This window comes from Neodiprion fabricii, chromosome 6 (genome assembly GCF_021155785.1).
Source record: "Neodiprion fabricii isolate iyNeoFabr1 chromosome 6, iyNeoFabr1.1, whole genome shotgun sequence".
Lineage (NCBI taxonomy): Eukaryota > Metazoa > Arthropoda > Insecta > Hymenoptera > Diprionidae > Neodiprion > Neodiprion fabricii.
The window spans coordinates 26,632,937-26,656,140 of NC_060244.1; the positions used below are offsets into that span (position 1 = coordinate 26,632,937).

At 42.1% G+C, this 23,204-nt stretch overlaps 1 protein-coding gene across 6 annotated transcripts in view; it reads right to left on the reverse strand.

Moving 5' to 3' along the window:
- The window catches only part of LOC124185813, a 58,689-nt gene that overhangs the window by 18,766 nt on the left and 16,719 nt on the right, over positions 1 to 23,204 (reverse strand). The window lies entirely within an intron of this gene.

A 23,204-nucleotide genomic window follows, 5' to 3' on the forward strand; every position in this document is an offset into this window, starting at 1 on the left:
TTCTATTTCTGAAGCTCGTCCGACGCATAGTTTTTGAATTATAAGCGATAGCACTAGGCCAATCAGAGTGCACCATGTCATTTAGATTTGCCGCGACGGAAATTGCTGTTTTGTTCGCCTGGGTGAATTATCCGGAGAATTACCAATATATTTCCGCTTTATTGTAGACCTCAGACAGCCTCTGTGTTAACTATTAGGAATTTCGAGGTTGAGAATATATATTTCCGACAAAGTCGATACTATTTTACCCAGAATTTGACCCTTTCGGAATTACTTAGCCATTGCTTTTCTTCATTTTTCGGGCCGGAGATTTTTGGTCTCAGATTCGACTTCTACGACCCTTTCCTGACTAATTGGACCCCCAGAAACTCAGAAAACGCAGCGACAAGAGCGTGGGATCGACAGGAGAGAAGTTACGAAGGAAAAAGCAGCTGCTGAAAAATGTCGAAAATGCAGGTTCTCGTTTTTTGGCTGTAACTTTCGATGCGTTGATCGCAGCGTATTGGCACCGCGCCCAATCGATTTCTCTCGCAAAATTACGTCGGAATAGTGTCTGAAAGAATTGATTCCAGCACTTTTCAAAATCGCGAAAATTTTCGCCAAAATTACAAAGGGGTTAGCCTTCCTTTTTTTTTGACCAAAAAATTTTTCGTCTCAGAATTGATTCGTACGACTCTTTTCCGACCAATTGGACCCCAAGGAACTCAGAAAACGCAGCGAAAAGAGCGTGGGATCGACAGGAGAGAAGTTACGAAGGAAATAGCAGCTGCTGAAAAATGTTGAAAATGCAGGTTCTCGTTTTTTGGCTGTAACTTTCGATGCGTTGATCGCAGCGTATTGGGACTGCTCCCAAACGATTTTTCTCGCAAATCTACGTCGGAATAGTGCCTGAAAGAATTGATTCCAACACTTTTCAAAATCGCGAAAATTTTCGCCAAAAATACAAAGGGGTTAGCCTTCCTTTTTTTTGACCAAAAAATTTTTCGTCTCAGAATTGATTCGTATGACTCTTTTCCGACCAATTGGACCCCAAGGAACTCAGAAAACGCAGCGAAAAGAGCGTGGGATCGACAGGAGAGAAGTTACGAAGGAAAAAGCAGCTGCTGAAAAATGTCGAAAATGCAGGTTCTCGTTTTTTGGCTGTAACTTTCGATGCGTTGATCGCAGCGTATTGGGACTGCTCCCAAACGATTTTTCTCGCAAATCTACGTCGGAATAGTGCCTGAAAGAATTGATTCCAGCATCTTTCAAAATCGCGAAAATTTTCGCCAAAAAAACAAAGGGGTTAGCCTTCCTTTTTTTTTGACCAAAAAATTTTTCGTCTCAGAATTGATTCGTATGACTCTTTTCCGACCAATTGGACCCCAAGGAACTCAGAAAACGCAGCGAAAAGAGCGTGGGATCGACAGGAGAGAAGTTACGAAGGAAAAAGCAGCTGCTGAAAAATGTCGAAAATGCAGGTTCTCGATTTTTGGCTGTAACTTTCGATGCGTTGATCGCAGCGTATTGGGACTGCGCCCAATCGATTTTTCTCGCAAATCTACGTCGGAATAGTGCCTGAGAGAATTGATTCCAGCACTTTTCAAAATCGCGAAAATTTTCGCCAAAAATACAAAGGGGTTAGCCTTCCTTTTTTTTTGACCAAATAATTTTTCGTCTCAGAATTGATTCGTATGACTCTCTTTTGACCAATTGGACCCCAAGAAACTCAGAAAACGCAGCGAAAAAAGCGTGGGATCAACAGGAGAAAAGTTACGATGGAAAAAGCAGCTGCTGAAAAATGTCGAAAATGCAGGTTCTCGTTTTTTGGCTGTAACTTTCGATGCGTTGATCGCAGCGTATTGGCACCGCGCCCAATCGATTTCTCTCGCAAAATTACGTCGGAATAGTGTCTGAAAGAATTGATTCCAGCACTTTTCAAAATCGCGAAAATTTTCGCCAAAATTACAAAGGGGTTAGCCTTCCTTTTTTTTTGACCAAAAAATTTTTCGTCTCAGAATTGATTCGTATGACTCTTTTCCGACCAATTGGACCCCAAGGAACTCAGAAAACGCAGCGACAAGAGCGTGGGATCGACAGGAGAGAAGTTACGAAGGAAAAAGCAGCTGCTGAAAAATGTCGAAAATGCAGGTTCTCGTTTTTTGGCTGTAACTTTCGATGCGTTGATCGCAGCGTATTGGGACTGCTCCCAAACGATTTTTCTCGCAAATCTACGTCGGAATAGTGCCTGAAAGAATTGATTCCAACACTTTTCAAAATCGCGAAAATTTTCGCCAAAAATACAAAGGGGTTAGCCTTCCTTTTTTTTGACCAAAAAATTTTTCGTCTCAGAATTGATTCGTATGACTCTTTTCCGACCAATTGGACCCCAAGGAACTCAGAAAACGCAGCGAAAAGAGCGTGGGATCGACAGGAGAGAAGTTACGAAGGAAAAAGCAGCTGCTGAAAAATGTCGAAAATGCAGGTTCTCGTTTTTTGGCTGTAACTTTCGATGCGTTGATCGCAGCGTATTGGGACTGCTCCCAAACGATTTTTCTCGCAAATCTACGTCGGAATAGTGCCTGAAAGAATTGATTCCAGCATCTTTCAAAATCGCGAAAATTTTCGCCAAAAAAACAAAGGGGTTAGCCTTCCTTTTTTTTTGACCAAAAAATTTTTCGTCTCAGAATTGATTCGTATGACTCTTTTCCGACCAATTGGACCCCAAGGAACTCAGAAAACGCAGCGAAAAGAGCGTGGGATCGACAGGAGAGAAGTTACGAAGGAAAAAGCAGCTGCTGAAAAATGTCGAAAATGCAGGTTCTCGATTTTTGGCTGTAACTTTCGATGCGTTGATCGCAGCGTATTGGGACTGCGCCCAATCGATTTTTCTCGCAAATCTACGTCGGAATAGTGCCTGAGAGAATTGATTCCAGCACTTTTCAAAATCGCGAAAATTTTCGCCAAAAATACAAAGGGGTTAGCCTTCCTTTTTTTTTGACCAAAAAATTTTTCGTCTCAGAATTGATTCGTATGACTCTTTTCCGACCAATTGGACCCCAAGGAACTCAGAAAACGCAGCGACAAGAGCGTGGGATCGACAGGAGAGAAGTTACGAAGGAAAAAGCAGCTGCTGAAAAATGTCGAAAATGCAGGTTCTCGTTTTTTGGCTGTCACTTTCGATGCGTTGATCGCAGCGTATTGGGACTGCGCCCAATCGATTTTTCTCGCAAATCTACGTCGGAATAGTGCCTGAAAGAATTGATTCCAGCATCTTTCAAAATCGCGAAAATTTTCGCCAAAAAAACAAAGGGGTTAGCCTTCCTTTTTTTTTGACCAAAAAATTTTTCGTCTCAGAATTGATTCGTATGACTCTTTTCCGACCAATTGGACCCCAAGGAACTCAGAAAACGCAGCGAAAAGAGCGTGGGATCGACAGGAGAGAAGTTACGATGGAAAAAGCAGCTGCTGAAAAATGTCGAAAATGCAGGTTCTCGATTTTTGGCTGTAACTTTCGATGCGTTGATCGCAGCGTATTGGGACTGCGCCCAATCGATTTTTCTCGCAAATCTACGTCGGAATAGTGCCTGAAAGAATTGATTCCAGCATCTTTCAAAATCGCGAAAATTTTCGCCAAAAATACAAAGGGGTTAGCCTTCCTTTTTTTTTGACCGAAAAATTTTTCGTCTCAGAATTGATTCGTATGACTCTTTTCCGACCAATTGGACCCCAAGGAACTAAGAAAACGCAGCGAAAAGAGCGTGGGATCGACAGGAGAGAAGTTACGAAGGAAAAAGCAGCTGCTGAAAAATGTCGAAAATGCAGGTTCTCGTTTTTTGGCTGTAACTTTCGATGCGTTGATCGCAGCGTATTGGCACCGCGCCCAATCGATTTCTCTCGCAAAATTACGTCGGAATAGTGTCTGAAAGAATTGATTCCAGCACTTTTCAAAATCGCGAAAATTTTCGCCAAAATTACAAAGGGGTTAGCCTTCCTTTTTTTTTGACCAAAAAATTTTTCGTCTCAGAATTGATTCGTATGACTCTTTTCCGACCAATTGGACCCCAAGGAACTCAGAAAACGCAGCGACAAGAGCGTGGGATCGACAGGAGAGAAGTTACGAAGGAAAAAGCAGCTGCTGAAAAATGTCGAAAATGCAGGTTTTCGTTTTTTGGCTGTAACTTTCGATGCGTTGATCGCAGCGTATTGGGACTGCTCCCAAACGATTTTTCTCGCAAATCTACGTCGGAATAGTGCCTGAAAGAATTGATTCCAGCACTTTTCAAAATCGCGAAAATTTTCGCCAAAAACACAAAGGGGTTAGCCTTCCTTTTTTTTTGACCAAAAAATTTTTCGTCTCAGAATTGATTCGTATGACTCTTTTCCGACCAATTGGACCCCAAGGAACTCAGAAAACGCAGCGACAAGAGCGTGGGATCGACAGGAGAGAAGTTACGAAGGAAAAAGCAGCTGCTGAAAAATGTCGAAAATGCAGGTTCTCGTTTTTTGGCTGTAACTTTCGATGCGTTGATCGCAGCGTATTGGGACTGCTCCCAAACGATTTTTCTCGCAAATCTACGTCGGAATAGTGCCTGAAAGAATTGATTCCAACACTTTTCGAAATCGCGAAAATTTTCGCCAAAAATACAAAGGGGTTAGCCTTCCTTTTTTTTTGACCGAAAAATTTTTCGTCTCAGAATTGATTCGTATGACTCTTTTCCGACCAATTGGACCCCAAGGAACTCAGAAAACGCAGCGAAAAGAGCGTGGGATCGACAGGAGAAAAGTTACGAAGGAAAAAACAGCTGCTGAAAAATGTCGAAAATGCAGGTTCTCGTTTTTTGGCTGTAACTTTCGATGCGTTGATCGCAGCGTATTGGGACTGCGCCCAATCGATTTTTCTCGCAAATCTACGTCGGAATAGTGCCTGAAAGAATTGATTCCAGCACTTTTCAAAATCGCGAAAATTTTCGCCAAAAATACAAAGGGGTTAGCCTTCCTTTTTTTTTGACCAAAAAATTTTTCGTCTCAGAATTGATTCGTACGACTCTTTTCCGACCAGTTGGATCCCAAGGAACTCAGAAAACGCAGCGAAAAGAGCGTGGGATCGACAGGAGAGAAGTTACGAAGGAAAAAGCAGCTGCTGAAAAATGTCGAAAATGCAGGTTCTCCTTTTTTGGCTGTAACTTTCGATGCGTTGATCGCAGCGTATTGGGACTGCGCCCAATCGATTTTTCTCGCAAATCTACGTCGGAATAGTGCCTGAAAGAATTGATTCCGTTATCTTTCATAAACGCGAAAATTTTTGCCAAAAATACAAAGGGGTTAGCCATCCTTTTTTTTTGACCGAAAAATTTTTCGTCTCAGAATTGATTCGTATGACTCTTTTTTGACCAATTGGACCCCTAGAAACTCAGAAAACGCAGCGAAAAAAGCGTGGGATCAACAGGAGAAAAGTTACGATGGAAAAAGCAGCTGCTGAAAAATGTCGAAAATACAGGTTCTCGTTTTTTGGCTGTAACTTTCGATGCGTTGATTGCAGCGTATTGGCACTGCGCCCAATCGATCTCTCTCGCAAAACTACGTCGGAATAGTGTCTGAAAGAATTGATTCCAGCACTTTTCAAAATCGCGAAAGTTTTCGCCAAAAATACAAAGGGGTTAACCTTCCTTTTTTTTTGACCGAAAAATTTTTCGTCTCAGAATTGATTCGTATGACTCTTTTCCGACCAATTGGACCCCAAGGAACTAAGAAAACGCAGCGAAAAGAGCGTGGGATCGACAGGAGAGAAGTTACGAAGGAAAAAGCAGCTGCTGAAAAATGTCGAAAATGCAGGTTCTCGTTTTTTGGCTGTAACTTTCGATGTGTTGATCGCAGCGTATTGGCACCGCGCCCAATCGATTTCTCTCGCAAAATTACGTCGGAATAGTGTCTGAAAGAATTGATTCCAGCACTTTTCAAAATCGCGAAAATTTTCGCCAAAATTACAAAGGGGTTAGCCTTCCTTTTTTTTTGACCAATATATTTTTCGTCTCAGAATTGATTCGTATGACTCTTTTTCGACCAATTGGACCCCAAGGAACTCAGAAAACGCAGCGAAAAGAGCGTGGGATCGACAGGAGAAAAGTTACGAAGGAAAAAACAGCTGCTGAAAAATGTCGAAAATGCAGGTTCTCGTTTTTTGGCTGTAACTTTCGATGCGTTGATCGCAGCGTATTGGGACTGCTCCCAAACGATTTTTCTCGCAAATCTACGTCGGAATAGTGCCTGAAAGAATTGATTCCAACACTTTTCAAAATCGCGAAAATTTTCGCCAAAAATACAAAGGGGTTAGCCTTCCTTTTTTTTGACCAAAAAATTTTTCGTCTCAGAATTGATTCGTATGACTCTTTTCCGACCAATTGGACCCCAAGGAACTCAGAAAACGCAGCGAAAAGAGCGTGGGATCGACAGGAGAGAAGTTACGAAGGAAAAAGCAGCTGCTGAAAAATGTCGAAAATGCAGGTTCTCCTTTTTAGGCTGTAACTTTCGATGCGTTGATCGCAGCGTATTGGGACTGCGCCCAATCGATTTTTCTCGCAAATCTACGTCGGAATAGTGCCTGAAAGAATTGATTCCAGCACTTTTCAAAATCGCGAAAATTTTCGCCAAAAATACAAAGGGGTTAGCCTTCCTTTTTTTTTGACCAAAAAATTTTTCGTCTCAGAATTGATTCGTACGACTCTTTTCCGACCAATTGGACCCCAAGGAACTCAGAAAACGCAGCGAAAAGAGCGTGGGATCGACAGGAGAGAAGTTACGAAGGAAATAGCAGCTGCTGAAAAATGTTGAAAATGCAGGTTCTCGTTTTTTGGCTGTAACTTTCGATGCGTTGATCGCAGCGTATTGGGACTGCTCCCAAACGATTTTTCTCGCAAATCTACGTCGGAATAGTGCCTGAAAGAATTGATTCCAACACTTTTCAAAATCGCGAAAATTTTCGCCAAAAATACAAAGGGGTTAGCCTTCCTTTTTTTTGACCAAAAAATTTTTCGTCTCAGAATTGATTCGTATGACTCTTTTCCGACCAATTGGACCCCAAGGAACTCAGAAAACGCAGCGAAAAGAGCGTGGGATCGACAGGAGAGAAGTTACGAAGGAAAAAGCAGCTGCTGAAAAATGTCGAAAATGCAGGTTCTCCTTTTTAGGCTGTAACTTTCGATGCGTTGATCGCAGCGTATTGGGACTGCGCCCAATCGATTTTTCTCGCAAATCTACGTCGGAATAGTGCCTGAAAGAATTGATTCCAGCACTTTTCAAAATCGCGAAAATTTTCGCCAAAAATACAAAGGGGTTAGCCTTCCTTTTTTTTTGACCAAAAAATTTTTCGTCTCAGAATTGATTCGTACGACTCTTTTCCGACCAATTGGACCCCAAGGAACTCAGAAAACGCAGCGAAAAGAGCGTGGGATCGACAGGAGAGAAGTTACGAAGGAAATAGCAGCTGCTGAAAAATGTTGAAAATGCAGGTTCTCGTTTTTTGGCTGTAACTTTCGATGCGTTGATCGCAGCGTATTGGGACTGCTCCCAAACGATTTTTCTCGCAAATCTACGTCGGAATAGTGCCTGAAAGAATTGATTCCAACACTTTTCAAAATCGCGAAAATTTTCGCCAAAAATACAAAGGGGTTAGCCTTCCTTTTTTTTGACCAAAAAATTTTTCGTCTCAGAATTGATTCGTATGACTCTTTTCCGACCAATTGGACCCCAAGGAACTCAGAAAACGCAGCGAAAAGAGCGTGGGATCGATAGGAGAGAAGTTACGAAGGAAAAAGCAGCTGCTGAAAAATGTCGAAAATGCAGGTTCTCGTTTTTTGGCTGTAACTTTCGATGCGTTGATCGCAGCGTATTGGGACTGCTCCCAAACGATTTTTCTCGCAAATCTACGTCGGAAAAGTGCCTGAAAGAATTGATTCCAGCATCTTTCAAAATCGCGAAAATTTTCGCCAAAAAAACAAAGGGGTTAGCCTTCCTTTTTTTTTGACCAAAAAATTTTTCGTCTCAGAATTGATCCGTATGACTCTTTTCCGACCAATTGGACCCCAAGGAACTCAGAAAACGCAGCGAAAAGAGCGTGGGATCGACAGGAGAGAAGTTACGAAGGAAAAAGCAGCTGCTGAAAAATGTCGAAAATGCAGGTTCTCGATTTTTGGCTGTAACTTTCGATGCGTTGATCGCAGCGTATTGGGACTGCGCCCAATCGATTTTTCTCGCAAATCTACGTCGGAATAGTGCCTGAGAGAATTGATTCCAGCACTTTTCAAAATCGCGAAAATTTTCGCCAAAAATACAAAGGGGTTAGCCTTCCTTTTTTTTTGACCAAATAATTTTTCGTCTCAGAATTGATTCGTATGACTCTCTTTTGACCAATTGGACCCCAAGAAACTCAGAAAACGCAGCGAAAAAAGCGTGGGATCAACAGGAGAAAAGTTACGATGGAAAAACAGCTGCTGAAAAATGTCGAAAATGCAGGTTCTCGTTTTTTGGCTGTAACTTTCGATGCGTTGATCGCAGCGTATTGGCACCGCGCCCAATCGATTTCTCTCGCAAAATTACGTCGGAATAGTGTCTGAAAGAATTGATTCCAGCACTTTTCAAAATCGCGAAAATTTTCGCCAAAATTACAAAGGGGTTAGCCTTCCTTTTTTTTTGACCAAAAAATTTTTCGTCTCAGAATTGATTCGTATGACTCTTTTCCGACCAATTGGACCCCAAGGAACTCAGAAAACGCAGCGACAAGAGCGTGGGATCGACAGGAGAGAAGTTACGAAGGAAAAAGCAGCTGCTGAAAAATGTCGAAAATGCAGGTTCTCGTTTTTTGGCTGTAACTTTCGATGCGTTGATCGCAGCGTATTGGGACTGCTCCCAAACGATTTTTCTCGCAAATCTACGTCGGAATAGTGCCTGAAAGAATTGATTCCAACACTTTTCAAAATCGCGAAAATTTTCGCCAAAAATACAAAGGGGTTAGCCTTCCTTTTTTTTGACCAAAAAATTTTTCGTCTCAGAATTGATTCGTATGACTCTTTTCCGACCAATTGGACCCCAAGGAACTCAGAAAACGCAGCGAAAAGAGCGTGGGATCGACAGGAGAAAAGTTACGAAGGAAAAAACAGCTGCTGAAAAATGTCGAAAATGCAGGTTCTCGTTTTTTGGCTGTAACTTTCGATGCGTTGATCGCAGCGTATTGGGACTGCGCCCAATCGATTTTTCTCGCAAATCTACGTCGGAATAGTGCCTGAAAGAATTGATTCCAGCACTTTTCAAAATCGCGAAAATTTTCGCCAAAAATGCAAAGGGGTTAGCCTTCCTTTTTTTTTGACCAAAAAATTTTTCGTCTCAGAATTGATTCGTACGACTCTTTTCCGACCAGCTGGACCCCAAGGAACTCAGAAAACGCAGCGAAAAGAGCGTGGGATCGACAGGAGAGAAGTTACGAAGGAAAAAGCAGCTGCTGAAAAATGTCGAAAATGCAGGTTCTCGTTTTTTGGCTGTAACTTTCGATGCGTTGATCGCAGCGTATTGGGACTGCTCCCAAACGATTTTTCTCGCAAATCGACGTCGGAATAGTGCCTGAAAGAATTGATTCCAGCACTTTTCAAAATCGCGAAAATTTTCGCCAAAAATACAAAGGGGTTAGCCTTCCTTTTTTTTTGACCAAAAAATTTTTCGTCTCAGAATTGATTCGTATGACTCTTTTCCGACCAATTGGACCCCAAGGAACTCAGAAAACGCAGCGACAAGAGCGTGGGATCGACAGGAGAGCAGTTACGAAGGAAAAAGCAGCTGCTGAAAAATGTCGAAAATGCAGGTTCTCGTTTTTTGGCTGTAACTTTCGATGCGTTGATCGCAGCGTATTGGGACTGCGCCCAATCGATTTTTCTCGCAAATCTACGTCGGAATAGTGCCTGAAAGAATTGATTCCAGCACTTTTCAAAATCGCGAAAATTTTCGCCAAAAATACAAAGGGGTTAGCCTTCCTTTTTTTTTGACCAAAAAATTTTTCGTCTCAGAATTGATTCGTACGACTCTTTTCCGACCAATTGGACCCCAAGGAACTCAGAAAACGCAGCGAAAAGAGCGTGGGATCGACAGGAGAGAAGTTACGAAGGAAAAAGCAGCTGCTGAAAAATGTCGAAAATGCAGGTTCTCGTTTTTTGGCTGTAACTTTCGATGCGTTGATCGCAGCGTATTGGGACTGCTCCCAAACGATTTTTCTCGCATATCTACGTCGGAATAGTGCCTGAAAGAATTGATTCCAACACTTTTCAAAATCGCGAAAATTTTCGCCATAAATACAAAGGGGTTAGCCTTCCTTTTTTTTGACCAAAAAATTTTTCGTCTCAGAATTGATTCGTATGACTCTTTTCCGACCAATTGGACCCCAAGGAACTCAGAAAACGCAGCGAAAAGAGCGTGGGATCGACAGGAGAGAAGTCACGAAGGAAAAGGCAGCTGCTGAAAAATGTCGAAAATGCAGGTTCTCGTTTTTTGGCTGTAACTTTCGATGCGTTGATCGCAGCGTATTGGGACTGCTCCCAAACGATTTTTCTCGCAAATCTACGTCGGAATAGTGCCTGAAAGAATTGATTCCAACACTTTTCAAAATCGCGAAAATTTTCGCCAAAAATACAAAGGGGTTAGCCTTCCTTTTTTTTGACCAAAAAATTTTTCGTCTCAGAATTGATTCGTATGACTCTTTTCCGACCAATTGGACCCCAAGGAACTCAGAAAACGCAGCGAAAAGAGCGTGGGATCGACAGGAGAGAAGTTACGAAGGAAAAAGCAGCTGCTGAAAAATGTCGAAAATGCAGGTTCTCCTTTTTTGGCTGTAACTTTCAATGCGTTGATCGCAGCGTATTGGGACTGCGCCCAATCGATTTTTCTCGCAAATCTACGTCGGAATAGTGCCTGAAAGAATTGATTCCGTTATCTTTCATAAACGCGAAAATTTTTGCCAAAAATACAAAGGGGTTAGCCATCCTTTTTTTTTGACCGAAAAATTTTTCGTCTCAGAATTGATTCGTATGACTCTTTTTTGACCAATTGGACCCCTAGAAACTCAGAAAACGCAGCGAAAAAAGCGTGGGATCAACAGGAGAAAAGTTACGATGGAAAAAGCAGCTGCTGAAAAATGTCGAAAATGCAGGTTCTCGTTTTTTGGCTGTCACTTTCGATGCGTTGATCGCAGCGTATTGGCACCGCGCCCAATCGATTTCTCTCGCAAAATTACGTCGGAATAGTGTCTGAAAGAATTGATTCCAGCACTTTTCAAAATCGCGAAAATTTTCGCCAAAAATACAAAGGGGTTAGCCTTCCTTTTTTTTTGACCAAAAAATTTTTCGTCTCAGAATTGATTCGTACGACTCTTTTCCGACCAGTTGGACCCCAAGGAACTCAGAAAACGCAGCGAAAAGAGCGTGGGATCGACAGGAGAGAAGTTACGAAGGAAAAAGCAGCTGCTGAAAAATGTCGAAAATGCAGGTTCTCCTTTTTTGGCTGTAACTTTCGATGCGTTGATCGCAGCGTATTGGGACTGCGCCCAATCGATTTTTCTCGCAAATCTACGTCGGAATAGTGCCTGAAAGAATTGATTCCGTTATCTTTCATAAACGCGAAAATTTTTGCCAAAATTACAAAGGGGTTAGCCTTCCTTTTTTTTTGACCAATATATTTTTCGTCTCAGAATTGATTCGTATGACTCTTTTTCGACCAATTGGACCCCAAGGAACTCAGAAAACGCAGCGAAAAGAGCGTGGGATCGACAGGAGAAAAGTTACGAAGGAAAAAACAGCTGCTGAAAAATGTCGAAAATGCAGGTTCTCGTTTTTTGGCTGTAACTTTCGATGCGTTGATCGCAGCGTATTGGGACTGCGCCCAATCGATTTTTCTCGCAAATCTACGTCGGAATAGTGCCTGAAAGAATTGATTCCAGCACTTTTCAAAATCGCGAAAATTTTCGCCAAAAATACAAAGGGGTTAGCCTTCCTTTTTTTTTGACCAAAAAATTTTTCGTCTCAGAATTGATTCGTACGACTCTTTTCCGACCAATTGGACCCCAAGGAACTCAGAAAACGCAGCGAAAAGAGCGTGGGATCGACAGGAGAGAAGTTACGAAGGAAATAGCAGCTGCTGAAAAATGTTGAAAATGCAGGTTCTCGTTTTTTGGCTGTAACTTTCGATGCGTTGATCGCAGCGTATTGGGACTGCTCCCAAACGATTTTTCTCGCAAATCTACGTCGGAATAGTGCCTGAAAGAATTGATTCCAACACTTTTCGAAATCGCGAAAATTTTCGCCAAAAATACAAAGGGGTTAGCCTTCCTTTTTTTTTGACCAAAAAATTTTTCGTCTCAGAATTGATTCGTATGACTCTTTTTCGACCAATTGGACCCCAAGAAACTCAGAAAACGCAGCGAAAAAAGCGTGGGATCAACAGGAGAAAAGTTACGATGGAAAAAGCAGCTGCTGAAAAATGTCGAAAATACAGGTTCTCGTTTTTTGGCTGTAACTTTCGATGCGTTGATCGCAGCGTATTGGCACCGCGCCCAATCGATTTCTCTCGCAAAATTACGTCGGAATAGTGTCTGGAAGAATTGATTCCAGCACTTTTCAAAATCGCGAAAATTTTCGCCAAAATTACAAAGGGGTTAGCCTTCCTTTTTTTTTGACCAAAAAATTTTTCGTCTCAGAATTGATTCGTATGACTCTTTTCCGACCAATTGGACCCCAAGGAACTCAGAAAACGCAGCGACAAGAGCGTGGGATCGACAGGAGAGAAGTTACGAAGGAAAAAGCAGCTGCTGAAAAATGTCGAAAATGCAGGTTCTCGTTTTTTGGCTGTAACTTTCGATGCGTTGATCGCAGCGTATTGGCACCGCGCCCAATCGATTTCTCTCGCAAAATCACGTCGGAATAGTGTCTGAAAGAATTGATTTCAGCACTTTTCAAAATCGCGAAAATTTTCGCCAAAAATACAAAGGGGTTAACCTTCCTTTTTTTTTGACCGAAAAATTTTTCGTCTCAGAATTGATTCGTATGACTCTTTTCCGACCAATTGGACCCCAAGGAACTAAGAAAACGCAGCGAAAAGAGCGTGGGATCGACAGGAGAGAAGTTACGAAGGAAAAAGCAGCTGCTGAAAAATGTCGAAAATGCAGGTTCTCGTTTTTTGGCTGTAACTTTCGATGCGTTGATCGCAGCGTATTGGGACTGCTCCCAAACGATTTTTCTCGCAAATCTACGTCGGAATAGTGCCTGAAAGAATTGATTCCAGCACTTTTCAAAATCGCGAAAATTTTCGCCAAAAACACAAAGGGGTTAGCCTTCCTTTTTTTTTGACCAAAAAATTTTTCGTCTCAGAATTGATTCGTATGACTCTTTTCCGACCAATTGGACCCCAAGGAACTCAGAAAACGCAGCGACAAGAGCGTGGGATCGACAGGAGAGAAGTTACGAAGGAAAAAGCAGCTGCTGAAAAATGTCGAAAATGCAGGTTCTCGTTTTTTGGCTGTAACTTTCGATGCGTTGATCGCAGCGTATTGGGACTGCTCCCAAACGATTTTTCTCGCAAATCTACGTCGGAATAGTGCCTGAAAGAATTGATTCCAACACTTTTCGAAATCGCGAAAATTTTCGCCAAAAATACAAAGGGGTTAGCCTTCCTTTTTTTTTGACCGAAAAATTTTTCGTCTCAGAATTGATTCGTATGACTCTTTTCCGACCAATTGGACCCCAAGGAACTCAGAAAATGCAGCGAAAAGAGCGTGGGATCGACAGGAGAAAAGTTACGAAGGAAAAAACAGCTGCTGAAAAATGTCGAAAATGCAGGTTCTCGTTTTTTGGCTGTAACTTTCGATGCGTTGATCGCAGCGTATTGGGACTGCGCCCAATCGATTTTTCTCGCAAATCTACGTCGGAATAGTGCCTGAGAGAATTGATTCCAGCACTTTTCAAAATCGCGAAAATTTTCGCCAAAAATGCAAAGGGGTTAGCCTTCCTTTTTTTTTAACCAAAAAATTTTTCGTCTCAGAATTGATTCGTACGACTCTTTTCCGACCAGCTGGACCCCAAGGAACTCAGAAAACGCAGCGAAAAGAGTGTGGGATCGACAGGAGAGAAGTTACGAAGGAAAAAGCAGCTGCTGAAAAATGTCGAAAATGCAGGTTCTCCTTTTTAGGCTGTAACTTTCGATGCGTTGATCGCAGCGTATTGGGACTGCGCCCAATCGATTTTTCTCGCAAATCTACGTCGGAATAGTGCCTGAAAGAATTGATTCCAGCACTTTTCAAAATCGCGAAAATTTTCGCCAAAAATACAAAGGGGTTAGCCTTCCTTTTTTTTTGACCAAAAAATTTTTCGTCTCAGAATTGATTCGTACGACTCTTTTCCGACCAATTGGACCCCAAGGAACTCAGAAAACGCAGCGAAAAGAGCGTGGGATCGACAGGAGAGAAGTTACGAAGGAAATAGCAGCTGCTGAAAAATGTTGAAAATGCAGGTTCTCGTTTTTTGGCTGTAACTTTCGATGCGTTGATCGCAGCGTATTGGGACTGCTCCCAAACGATTTTTCTCGCAAATCTACGTCGGAATAGTGCCTGAAAGAATTGATTCCAACACTTTTCAAAATCGCGAAAATTTTCGCCAAAAATACAAAGGGGTTAGCCTTCCTTTTTTTTGACCAAAAAATTTTTCGTCTCAGAATTGATTCGTATGACTCTTTTCCGACCAATTGGACCCCAAGGAACTCAGAAAACGCAGCGAAAAGAGCGTGGGATCGACAGGAGAGAAGTTACGAAGGAAAAAGCAGCTGCTGAAAAATGTCGAAAATGCAGGTTCTCGTTTTTTGGCTGTAACTTTCGATGCGTTGATCGCAGCGTATTGGGACTGCTCCCAAACGATTTTTCTCGCAAATCGACGTCGGAATAGTGCCTGAAAGAATTGATTCCAGCACTTTTCAAAATCGCGAAAATTTTCGCCAAAAATACAAAGGGGTTAGCCTTCCTTTTTTTTTGACCAAAAAATTTTTCGTCTCAGAATTGATTCGTACGACTCTTTTCCGACCAATTGGACCCCAAGGAACTCAGAAAACGCAGCGAAAAGAGCGTGGGATCGACAGGAGAGAAGTTACGAAGGAAAAAGCAGCTGCTGAAAAATGTCGAAAATGCAGGTTCTCGTTTTTTGGCTGTAACTTTCGATGCGTTGATCGCAGCGTATTGGGACTGCTCCCAAACGATTTTTCTCGCAAATCTACGTCGGAATAGTGCCTGAAAGAATTGATTCCAACACTTTTCAAAATCGCGAAAATTTTCGCCATAAATACAAAGGGGTTAGCCTTCCTTTTTTTTGACCAAAAAATTTTTCGTCTCAGAATTGATTCGTATGACTCTTTTCCGACCAATTGGACCCCAAGGAACTCAGAAAACGCAGCGAAAAGAGCGTGGGATCGACAGGAGAGAAGTCACGAAGGAAAAGGCAGCTGCTGAAAAATGTCGAAAATGCAGGTTCTCGTTTTTTGGCTGTAACTTTCGATGCGTTGATCGCAGCGTATTGGGACTGCGCCCAATCGATTTTTCTCGCAAATCTACGTCGGAATAGTGCCTGAAAGAATTGATTCCAGCATCTTTCAAAATCGCGAAAATTTTCGCCAAAAAAACAAAGGGGTTAGCCTTCCTTTTTTTTTGACCAAAAAATTTTTCGTCTCAGAATTGATTCGTATGACTCTTTTCCGACCAATTGGACCCCAAGGAACTCAGAAAACGCAGCGAAAAGAGCGTGGGATCGACAGGAGAGAAGTCACGAAGGAAAAGGCAGCTGCTGAAAAATGTCGAAAATGCAGGTTCTCGTTTTTTGGCTGTAACTTTCGATGCGTTGATCGCAGCGTATTGGGACTGCGCCCAATCGATTTTTCTCGCAAATCTACGTCGGAATAGTGCCTGAAAGAATTGATTCCAGCATCTTTCAAAATCGCGAAAATTTTCGCCAATAAAACAAAGGGGTTAGCCTTCCTTTTTTTTTGACCAAAAAATTTTTCGTCTCAGAATTGATTCGTATGACTCTTTTCCGACCAATTGGACCCCAAGGAACTCAGAAAACGCAGCGACAAGAGCGTGGGATCGACAGGAGAGAAGTTACGAAGGAAAAAGCAGCTGCTGAAAAATGTCGAAAATGCAGGTTCTCGTTTTTTGGCTGTAACTTTCGATGCGTTGATCGCAGCGTATTGGGACTGCGCCCAATCGATTTTTCTCGCAAATCTACGTCGGAATAGTGCCTGAAAGAATTGATTCCAGCATCTTTTAAAATCGCGAAAATTTTCGCCATAAATACAAAGGGGTTAGCCTTCCTTTTTTTTTGACCAAAAAATTTTTCGTCTCAGAATTGATTCGTATGACTCTTTTCCGACCAATTGGACCCCAAGGAACTCAGAAAACGCAGTGAAAAGAGCGTGGGATCGACAGGAGAGAAGTTATGAAGGAAAAAGCAGCTGCTGAAAAATGTCGAAAATACAGGTTCTCGTTTTTTGACTGTAACTTTCGATGCGTTGATCGCAGCGTATTGGGACTGCTCCCAAACGATTTTTCTCGCAAATCTACGTCGGAATAGTGCCTGAAAGAATTGATTCCAACACTTTTCGAAATCGCGAAAATTTTCGCCAAAAATACAAAGGGGTTAGCCTTCCTTTTTTTTTGACCGAAAAATTTTTCGTCTCAGAATTGATTCGTATGACTCTTTTTCGACCAATTGGACCCCAAGAAACTCAGAAAACGCAGCGAAAAAAGCGTGGGATCAACAGGAGAAAAGTTACGATGGAAAAAGCAGCTGCTGAAAAATGTCGAAAATACAGGTTCTCGTTTTTTGGCTGTAACTTTCGATGCGTTGATTGCAGCGTATTGGCACTGCGCCCAATCGATCTCTCTCGCAAAACTACGTCGGAATAGTGTCTGAAAGAATTGATTCCAGCACTTTTCAAAATCGCGAAAGTTTTCGCCAAAAATACAAAGGGGTTAACCTTCCTTTTTTTTTGACCGAAAAATTTTTCGTCTCAGAATTGATTCGTATGACTCTTTTCCGACCAATTGGACCCCAAGGAACTAAGAAAACGCAGCGAAAAGAGCGTGGGATCGACAGGAGAAAAGTTACGAAGGAAAAAGCAGCTGCTGAAAAATGTCGAAAATGCAGGTTCTCGTTTTTTGGCTGTAACTTTCGATGTGTTGATCGCAGCGTATTGGCACCGCGCCCAATCGATTTCTCTCGCAAAATTACGTCGGAATAGTGTCTGAAAGAATTGATTCCAGCACTTTTCAAAATCGCGAAAATTTTCGCCAAAATTACAAAGGGGTTAGCCTTCCTTTTTTTTTGACCAATATATTTTTCGTCTCAGAATTGATTCGTATGACTCTTTTTCGACCAATTGGACCCCAAGGAACTCAGAAAACGCAGCGAAAAGAGCGTGGGATCGACAGGAGAAAAGTTACGAAGGAAAAAACAGCTGCTGAAAAATGTCGAAAATGCAGGTTCTCGTTTTTTGGCTGTAACTTTCGATGCGTTGATCGCAGCGTATTGGGACTGCGCCCAATCGATTTTTCTCGCAAATCTACGTCGGAATAGTGCCTGAAAGAATTGATTCCAGCACTTTTCAAAATCGCGAAAATTTTCGCCAAAAATACAAAGGGGTTAGCCTTCCTTTTCTTTTGACCAAAAAATTTTTCGTCTCAGAATTGATTCGTACGACTCTTTTCCGACCAATTGGACCCCAAGGAACTCAGAAAACGCAGCGAAAAGAGCGTGGGATCGACAGGAGAGAAGTTACGAAGGAAATAGCAGCTGCTGAAAAATGTTGAAAATGCAGGTTCTCGTTTTTTGGCTGTAACTTTCGATGCGTTGATCGCAGCGTATTGGGACTGCTCCCAAACGATTTTTCTCGCAAATCTACGTCGGAATAGTGCCTGAAAGAATTGATTCCAACACTTTTCGAAATCGCGAAAATTTTCGCCAAAAATACAAAGGGGTTAGCCTTCCTTTTTTTTTGACCAAAAAATTTTTCGTCTCAGAATTGATTCGTATGACTCTTTTTCGACCAATTGGACCCCAAGAAACTCAGAAAACGCAGCGAAAAAAGCGTGGGATCAACAGGAGAAAAGTTACGATGGAAAAAGCAGCTGCTGAAAAATGTCGAAAATACAGGTTCTCGTTTTTTGGCTGTAACTTTCGATGCGTTGATCGCAGCGTATTGGCACCGCGCCCAATCGATTTCTCTCGCAAAATTACGTCGGAATAGTGTCTGGAAGAATTGATTCCAGCACTTTTCAAAATCGCGAAAATTTTCGCCAAAATTACAAAGGGGTTAGCCTTCCTTTTTTTTTGACCAAAAAATTTTTCGTCTCAGAATTGATTCGTATGACTCTTTTCCGACCAATTGGACCCCAAGGAACTCAGAAAACGCAGCGACAAGAGCGTGGGATCGACAGGAGAGAAGTTACGAAGGAAAAAGCAGCTGCTGAAAAATGTCGAAAATGCAGGTTCTCGTTTTTTGGCTGTAACTTTCGATGCGTTGATCGCAGCGTATTGGCACCGCGCCCAATCGATTTCTCTCGCAAAATCACGTCGGAATAGTGTCTGAAAGAATTGATTTCAGCACTTTTCAAAATCGCGAAAATTTTCGCCAAAAATACAAAGGGGTTAACCTTCCTTTTTTTTTGACCGAAAAATTTTTCGTCTCAGAATTGATTCGTATGACTCTTTTCCGACCAATTGGACCCCAAGGAACTAAGAAAACGCAGCGAAAAGAGCGTGGGATCGACAGGAGAGAAGTTACGAAGGAAAAAGCAGCTGCTGAAAAATGTCGAAAATGCAGGTTCTCGTTTTTTGGCTGTAACTTTCGATGCGTTGATCGCAGCGTATTGGGACTGCTCCCAAACGATTTTTCTCGCAAATCGACGTCGGAATAGTGCCTGAAAGAATTGATTCCAGCACTTTTCAAAATCGCGAAAATTTTCGCCAAAAATACAAAGGGGTTAGCCTTCCTTTTTTTTTGACCAAAAAATTTTTCGTCTCAGAATTGATTCGTATGACTCTTTTCCGACCAATTGGACCCCAAGGAACTCAGAAAACGCAGCGACAAGAGCGTGGGATCGACAGGAGAGCAGTTACGAAGGAAAAAGCAGCTGCTGAAAAATGTCGAAAATGCAGGTTCTCGTTTTTTGGCTGTAACTTTCGATGCGTTGATCGCAGCGTATTGGGACTGCGCCCAATCGATTTTTCTCGCAAATCTACGTCGGAATAGTGCCTGAAAGAATTGATTCCAGCACTTTTCAAAATCGCGAAAATTTTCGCCAAAAATACAATGGGGTTAGCCTTCCTTTTTTTTTGACCAAAAAATTTTTCGTCTCAGAATTGATTCGTACGACTCTTTTCCGACCAATTGGACCCCAAGGAACTCAGAAAACGCAGCGAAAAGAGCGTGGGATCGACAGGAGAGAAGTTACGAAGGAAAAAGCAGCTGCTGAAAAATGTCGAAAATGCAGGTTCTCGTTTTTTGGCTGTAACTTTCGATGCGTTGATCGCAGCGTATTGGGACTGCTCCCAAACGATTTTTCTCGCAAATCTACGTCGGAATAGTGCCTGAAAGAATTGATTCCAACACTTTTCAAAATCGCGAAAATTTTCGCCATAAATACAAAGGGGTTAGCCTTCCTTTTTTTTGACCAAAAAATTTTTCGTCTCAGAATTGATTCGTATGACTCTTTTCCGACCAATTGGACCCCAAGGAACTCAGAAAACGCAGCGAAAAGAGCGTGGGATCGACAGGAGAGAAGTCACGAAGGAAAAGGCAGCTGCTGAAAAATGTCGAAAATGCAGGTTCTCGTTTTTTGGCTGTAACTTTCGATGCGTTGATCGCAGCGTATTGGGACTGCGCCCAATCGATTTTTCTCGCAAATCTACGTCGGAATAGTGCCTGAAAGAATTGATTCCAGCACTTTTCAAAATCGCGAAAATTTTCGCCAAAAATACAAAGGGGTTAGCCTTCCTTTTTTTTTGACCAAAAAATTTTTCGTCTCAGAATTGATTCGTACGACTCTTTTCCGACCAATTGGACCCCAAGGAACTCAGAAAACGCAGCGAAAAGAGCGTGGGATCGACAGGAGAGAAGTTACGAAGGAAATAGCAGCTGCTGAAAAATGTTGAAAATGCAGGTTCTCGTTTTTTGGCTGTAACTTTCGATGCGTTGATCGCAGCGTATTGGGACTGCTCCCAAACGATTTTTCTCGCAAATCTACGTCGGAATAGTGCCTGAAAGAATTGATTCCAACACTTTTCAAAATCGCGAAAATTTTCGCCAAAAATACAAAGGGGTTAGCCTTCCTTTTTTTTGACCAAAAAATTTTTCGTCTCAGAATTGATTCGTATGACTCTTTTCCGACCAATTGGACCCCAAGGAACTCAGAAAACGCAGCGAAAAGAGCGTGGGATCGACAGGAGAGAAGTTACGAAGGAAAAAGCAGCTGCTGAAAAATGTCGAAAATGCAGGTTCTCGTTTTTTGGCTGTAACTTTCGATGCGTTGATCGCAGCGTATTGGGACTGCTCCCAAACGATTTTTCTCGCAAATCGACGTCGGAATAGTGCCTGAAAGAATTGATTCCAGCACTTTTCAAAATCGCGAAAATTTTCGCCAAAAATACAAAGGGGTTAGCCTTCCTTTTTTTTTGACCAAAAAATTTTTCGTCTCAGAATTGATTCGTACGACTCTTTTCCGACCAATTGGACCCCAAGGAACTCAGAAAACGCAGCGAAAAGAGCGTGGGATCGACAGGAGAGAAGTTACGAAGGAAAAAGCAGCTGCTGAAAAATGTCGAAAATGCAGGTTCTCGTTTTTTGGCTGTAACTTTCGATGCGTTGATCGCAGCGTATTGGGACTGCTCCCAAACGATTTTTCTCGCAAATCTACGTCGGAATAGTGCCTGAAAGAATTGATTCCAACACTTTTCAAAATCGCGAAAATTTTCGCCATAAATACAAAGGGGTTAGCCTTCCTTTTTTTTGACCAAAAAATTTTTCGTCTCAGAATTGATTCGTATGACTCTTTTCCGACCAATTGGACCCCAAGGAACTCAGAAAACGCAGCGAAAAGAGCGTGGGATCGACAGGAGAGAAGTCACGAAGGAAAAAGCAGCTGCTGAAAAATGTCGAAAATGCAGGTTCTCGTTTTTTGGCTGTAACTTTCGATGCGTTGATCGCAGCGTATTGGGACTGCGCCCAATCGATTTTTCTCGCAAATCTACGTCGGAATAGTGCCTGAAAGAATTGATTCCAGCATCTTTCAAAATCGCGAAAATTTTCGCCAAAAAAACAAAGGGGTTAGCCTTCCTTTTTTTTTGACCAAAAAATTTTTCGTCTCAGAATTGATTCGTATGACTCTTTTCCGACCAATTGGACCCCAAGGAACTCAGAAAACGCAGCGAAAAGAGCGTGGGATCGACAGGAGAGAAGTCACGAAGGAAAAGGCAGCTGCTGAAAAATGTCGAAAATGCAGGTTCTCGTTTTTTGGCTGTAACTTTCGATGCGTTGATCGCAGCGTATTGGGACTGCGCCCAATCGATTTTTCTCGCAAATCTACGTCGGAATAGTGCCTGAAAGAATTGATTCCAGCATCTTTCAAAATCGCGAAAATTTTCGCCAAAAAAACAAAGGGGTTAGCCTTCCTTTTTTTTTGACCAAAAAATTTTTCGTCTCAGAATTGATTCGTATGACTCTTTTCCGACCAATTGGACCCCAAGGAACTCAGAAAACGCAGCGACAAGAGCGTGGGATCGACAGGAGAGAAGTTACGAAGGAAAAAGCAGCTGCTGAAAAATGTCGAAAATGCAGGTTCTCGTTTTTTGGCTGTAACTTTCGATGCGTTGATCGCAGCGTATTGGGACTGCGCCCAATCGATTTTTCTCGCAAATCTACGTCGGAATAGTGCCTGAAAGAATTGATTCCAGCATCTTTTAAAATCGCGAAAATTTTCGCCATAAATACAAAGGGGTTAGCCTTCCTTTTTTTTTGACCAAAAAATTTTTCGTCTCAGAATTGATTCGTATGACTCTTTTCCGACCAATTGGACCCCAAGGAACTCAGAAAACGCAGTGAAAAGAGCGTGGGATCGACAGGAGAGAAGTTATGAAGGAAAAAGCAGCTGCTGAAAAATGTCGAAAATACAGGTTCTCGTTTTTTGACTGTAACTTTCGATGCGTTGATCGCAGCGTATTGGGACTGCTCCCAAACGATTTTTCTCGCAAATCTACGTCGGAATAGTGCCTGAAAGAATTGATTCCAACACTTTTCGAAATCGCGAAAATTTTCGCCAAAAATACAAAGGGGTTAGCCTTCCTTTTTTTTTGACCAAAAAATTTTTCGTCTCAGAATTGATTCGTATGACTCTTTTTCGACCAATTGGACCCCAAGAAACTCAGAAAACGCAGCGAAAAAAGCGTGGGATCAACAGGAGAAAAGTTACGATGGAAAAAGCAGCTGCTGAAAAATGTCGAAAATACAGGTTCTCGTTTTTTGGCTGTAACTTTCGATGCGTTGATTGCAGCGTATTGGCACTGCGCCCAATCGATCTCTCTCGCAAAACTACGTCGGAATAGTGTCTGAAAGAATTGATTCCAGCACTTTTCAAAATCGCGAAAGTTTTCGCCAAAAATACAAAGGGGTTAACCTTCCTTTTTTTTTGACCGAAAAATTTTTCGTCTCAGAATTGATTCGTATGACTCTTTTCCGACCAATTGGACCCCAAGGAACTAAGAAAACGCAGCGAAAAGAGCGTGGGATCGACAGGAGAAAAGTTACGAAGGAAAAAGCAGCTGCTGAAAAATGTCGAAAATGCAGGTTCTCGTTTTTTGGCTGTAACTTTCGATGTGTTGATCGCAGCGTATTGGCACCGCGCCCAATCGATTTCTCTCGCAAAATTACGTCGGAATAGTGTCTGAAAGAATTGATTCCAGCACTTTTCAAAATCGCGAAAATTTTCGCCAAAATTACAAAGGGGTTAGCCTTCCTTTTTTTTTGACCAATATATTTTTCGTCTCAGAATTGATTCGTATGACTCTTTTTCGACCAATTGGACCCCAAGGAACTCAGAAAACGCAGCGAAAAGAGCGTGGGATCGACAGGAGAAAAGTTACGAAGGAAAAAACAGCTGCTGA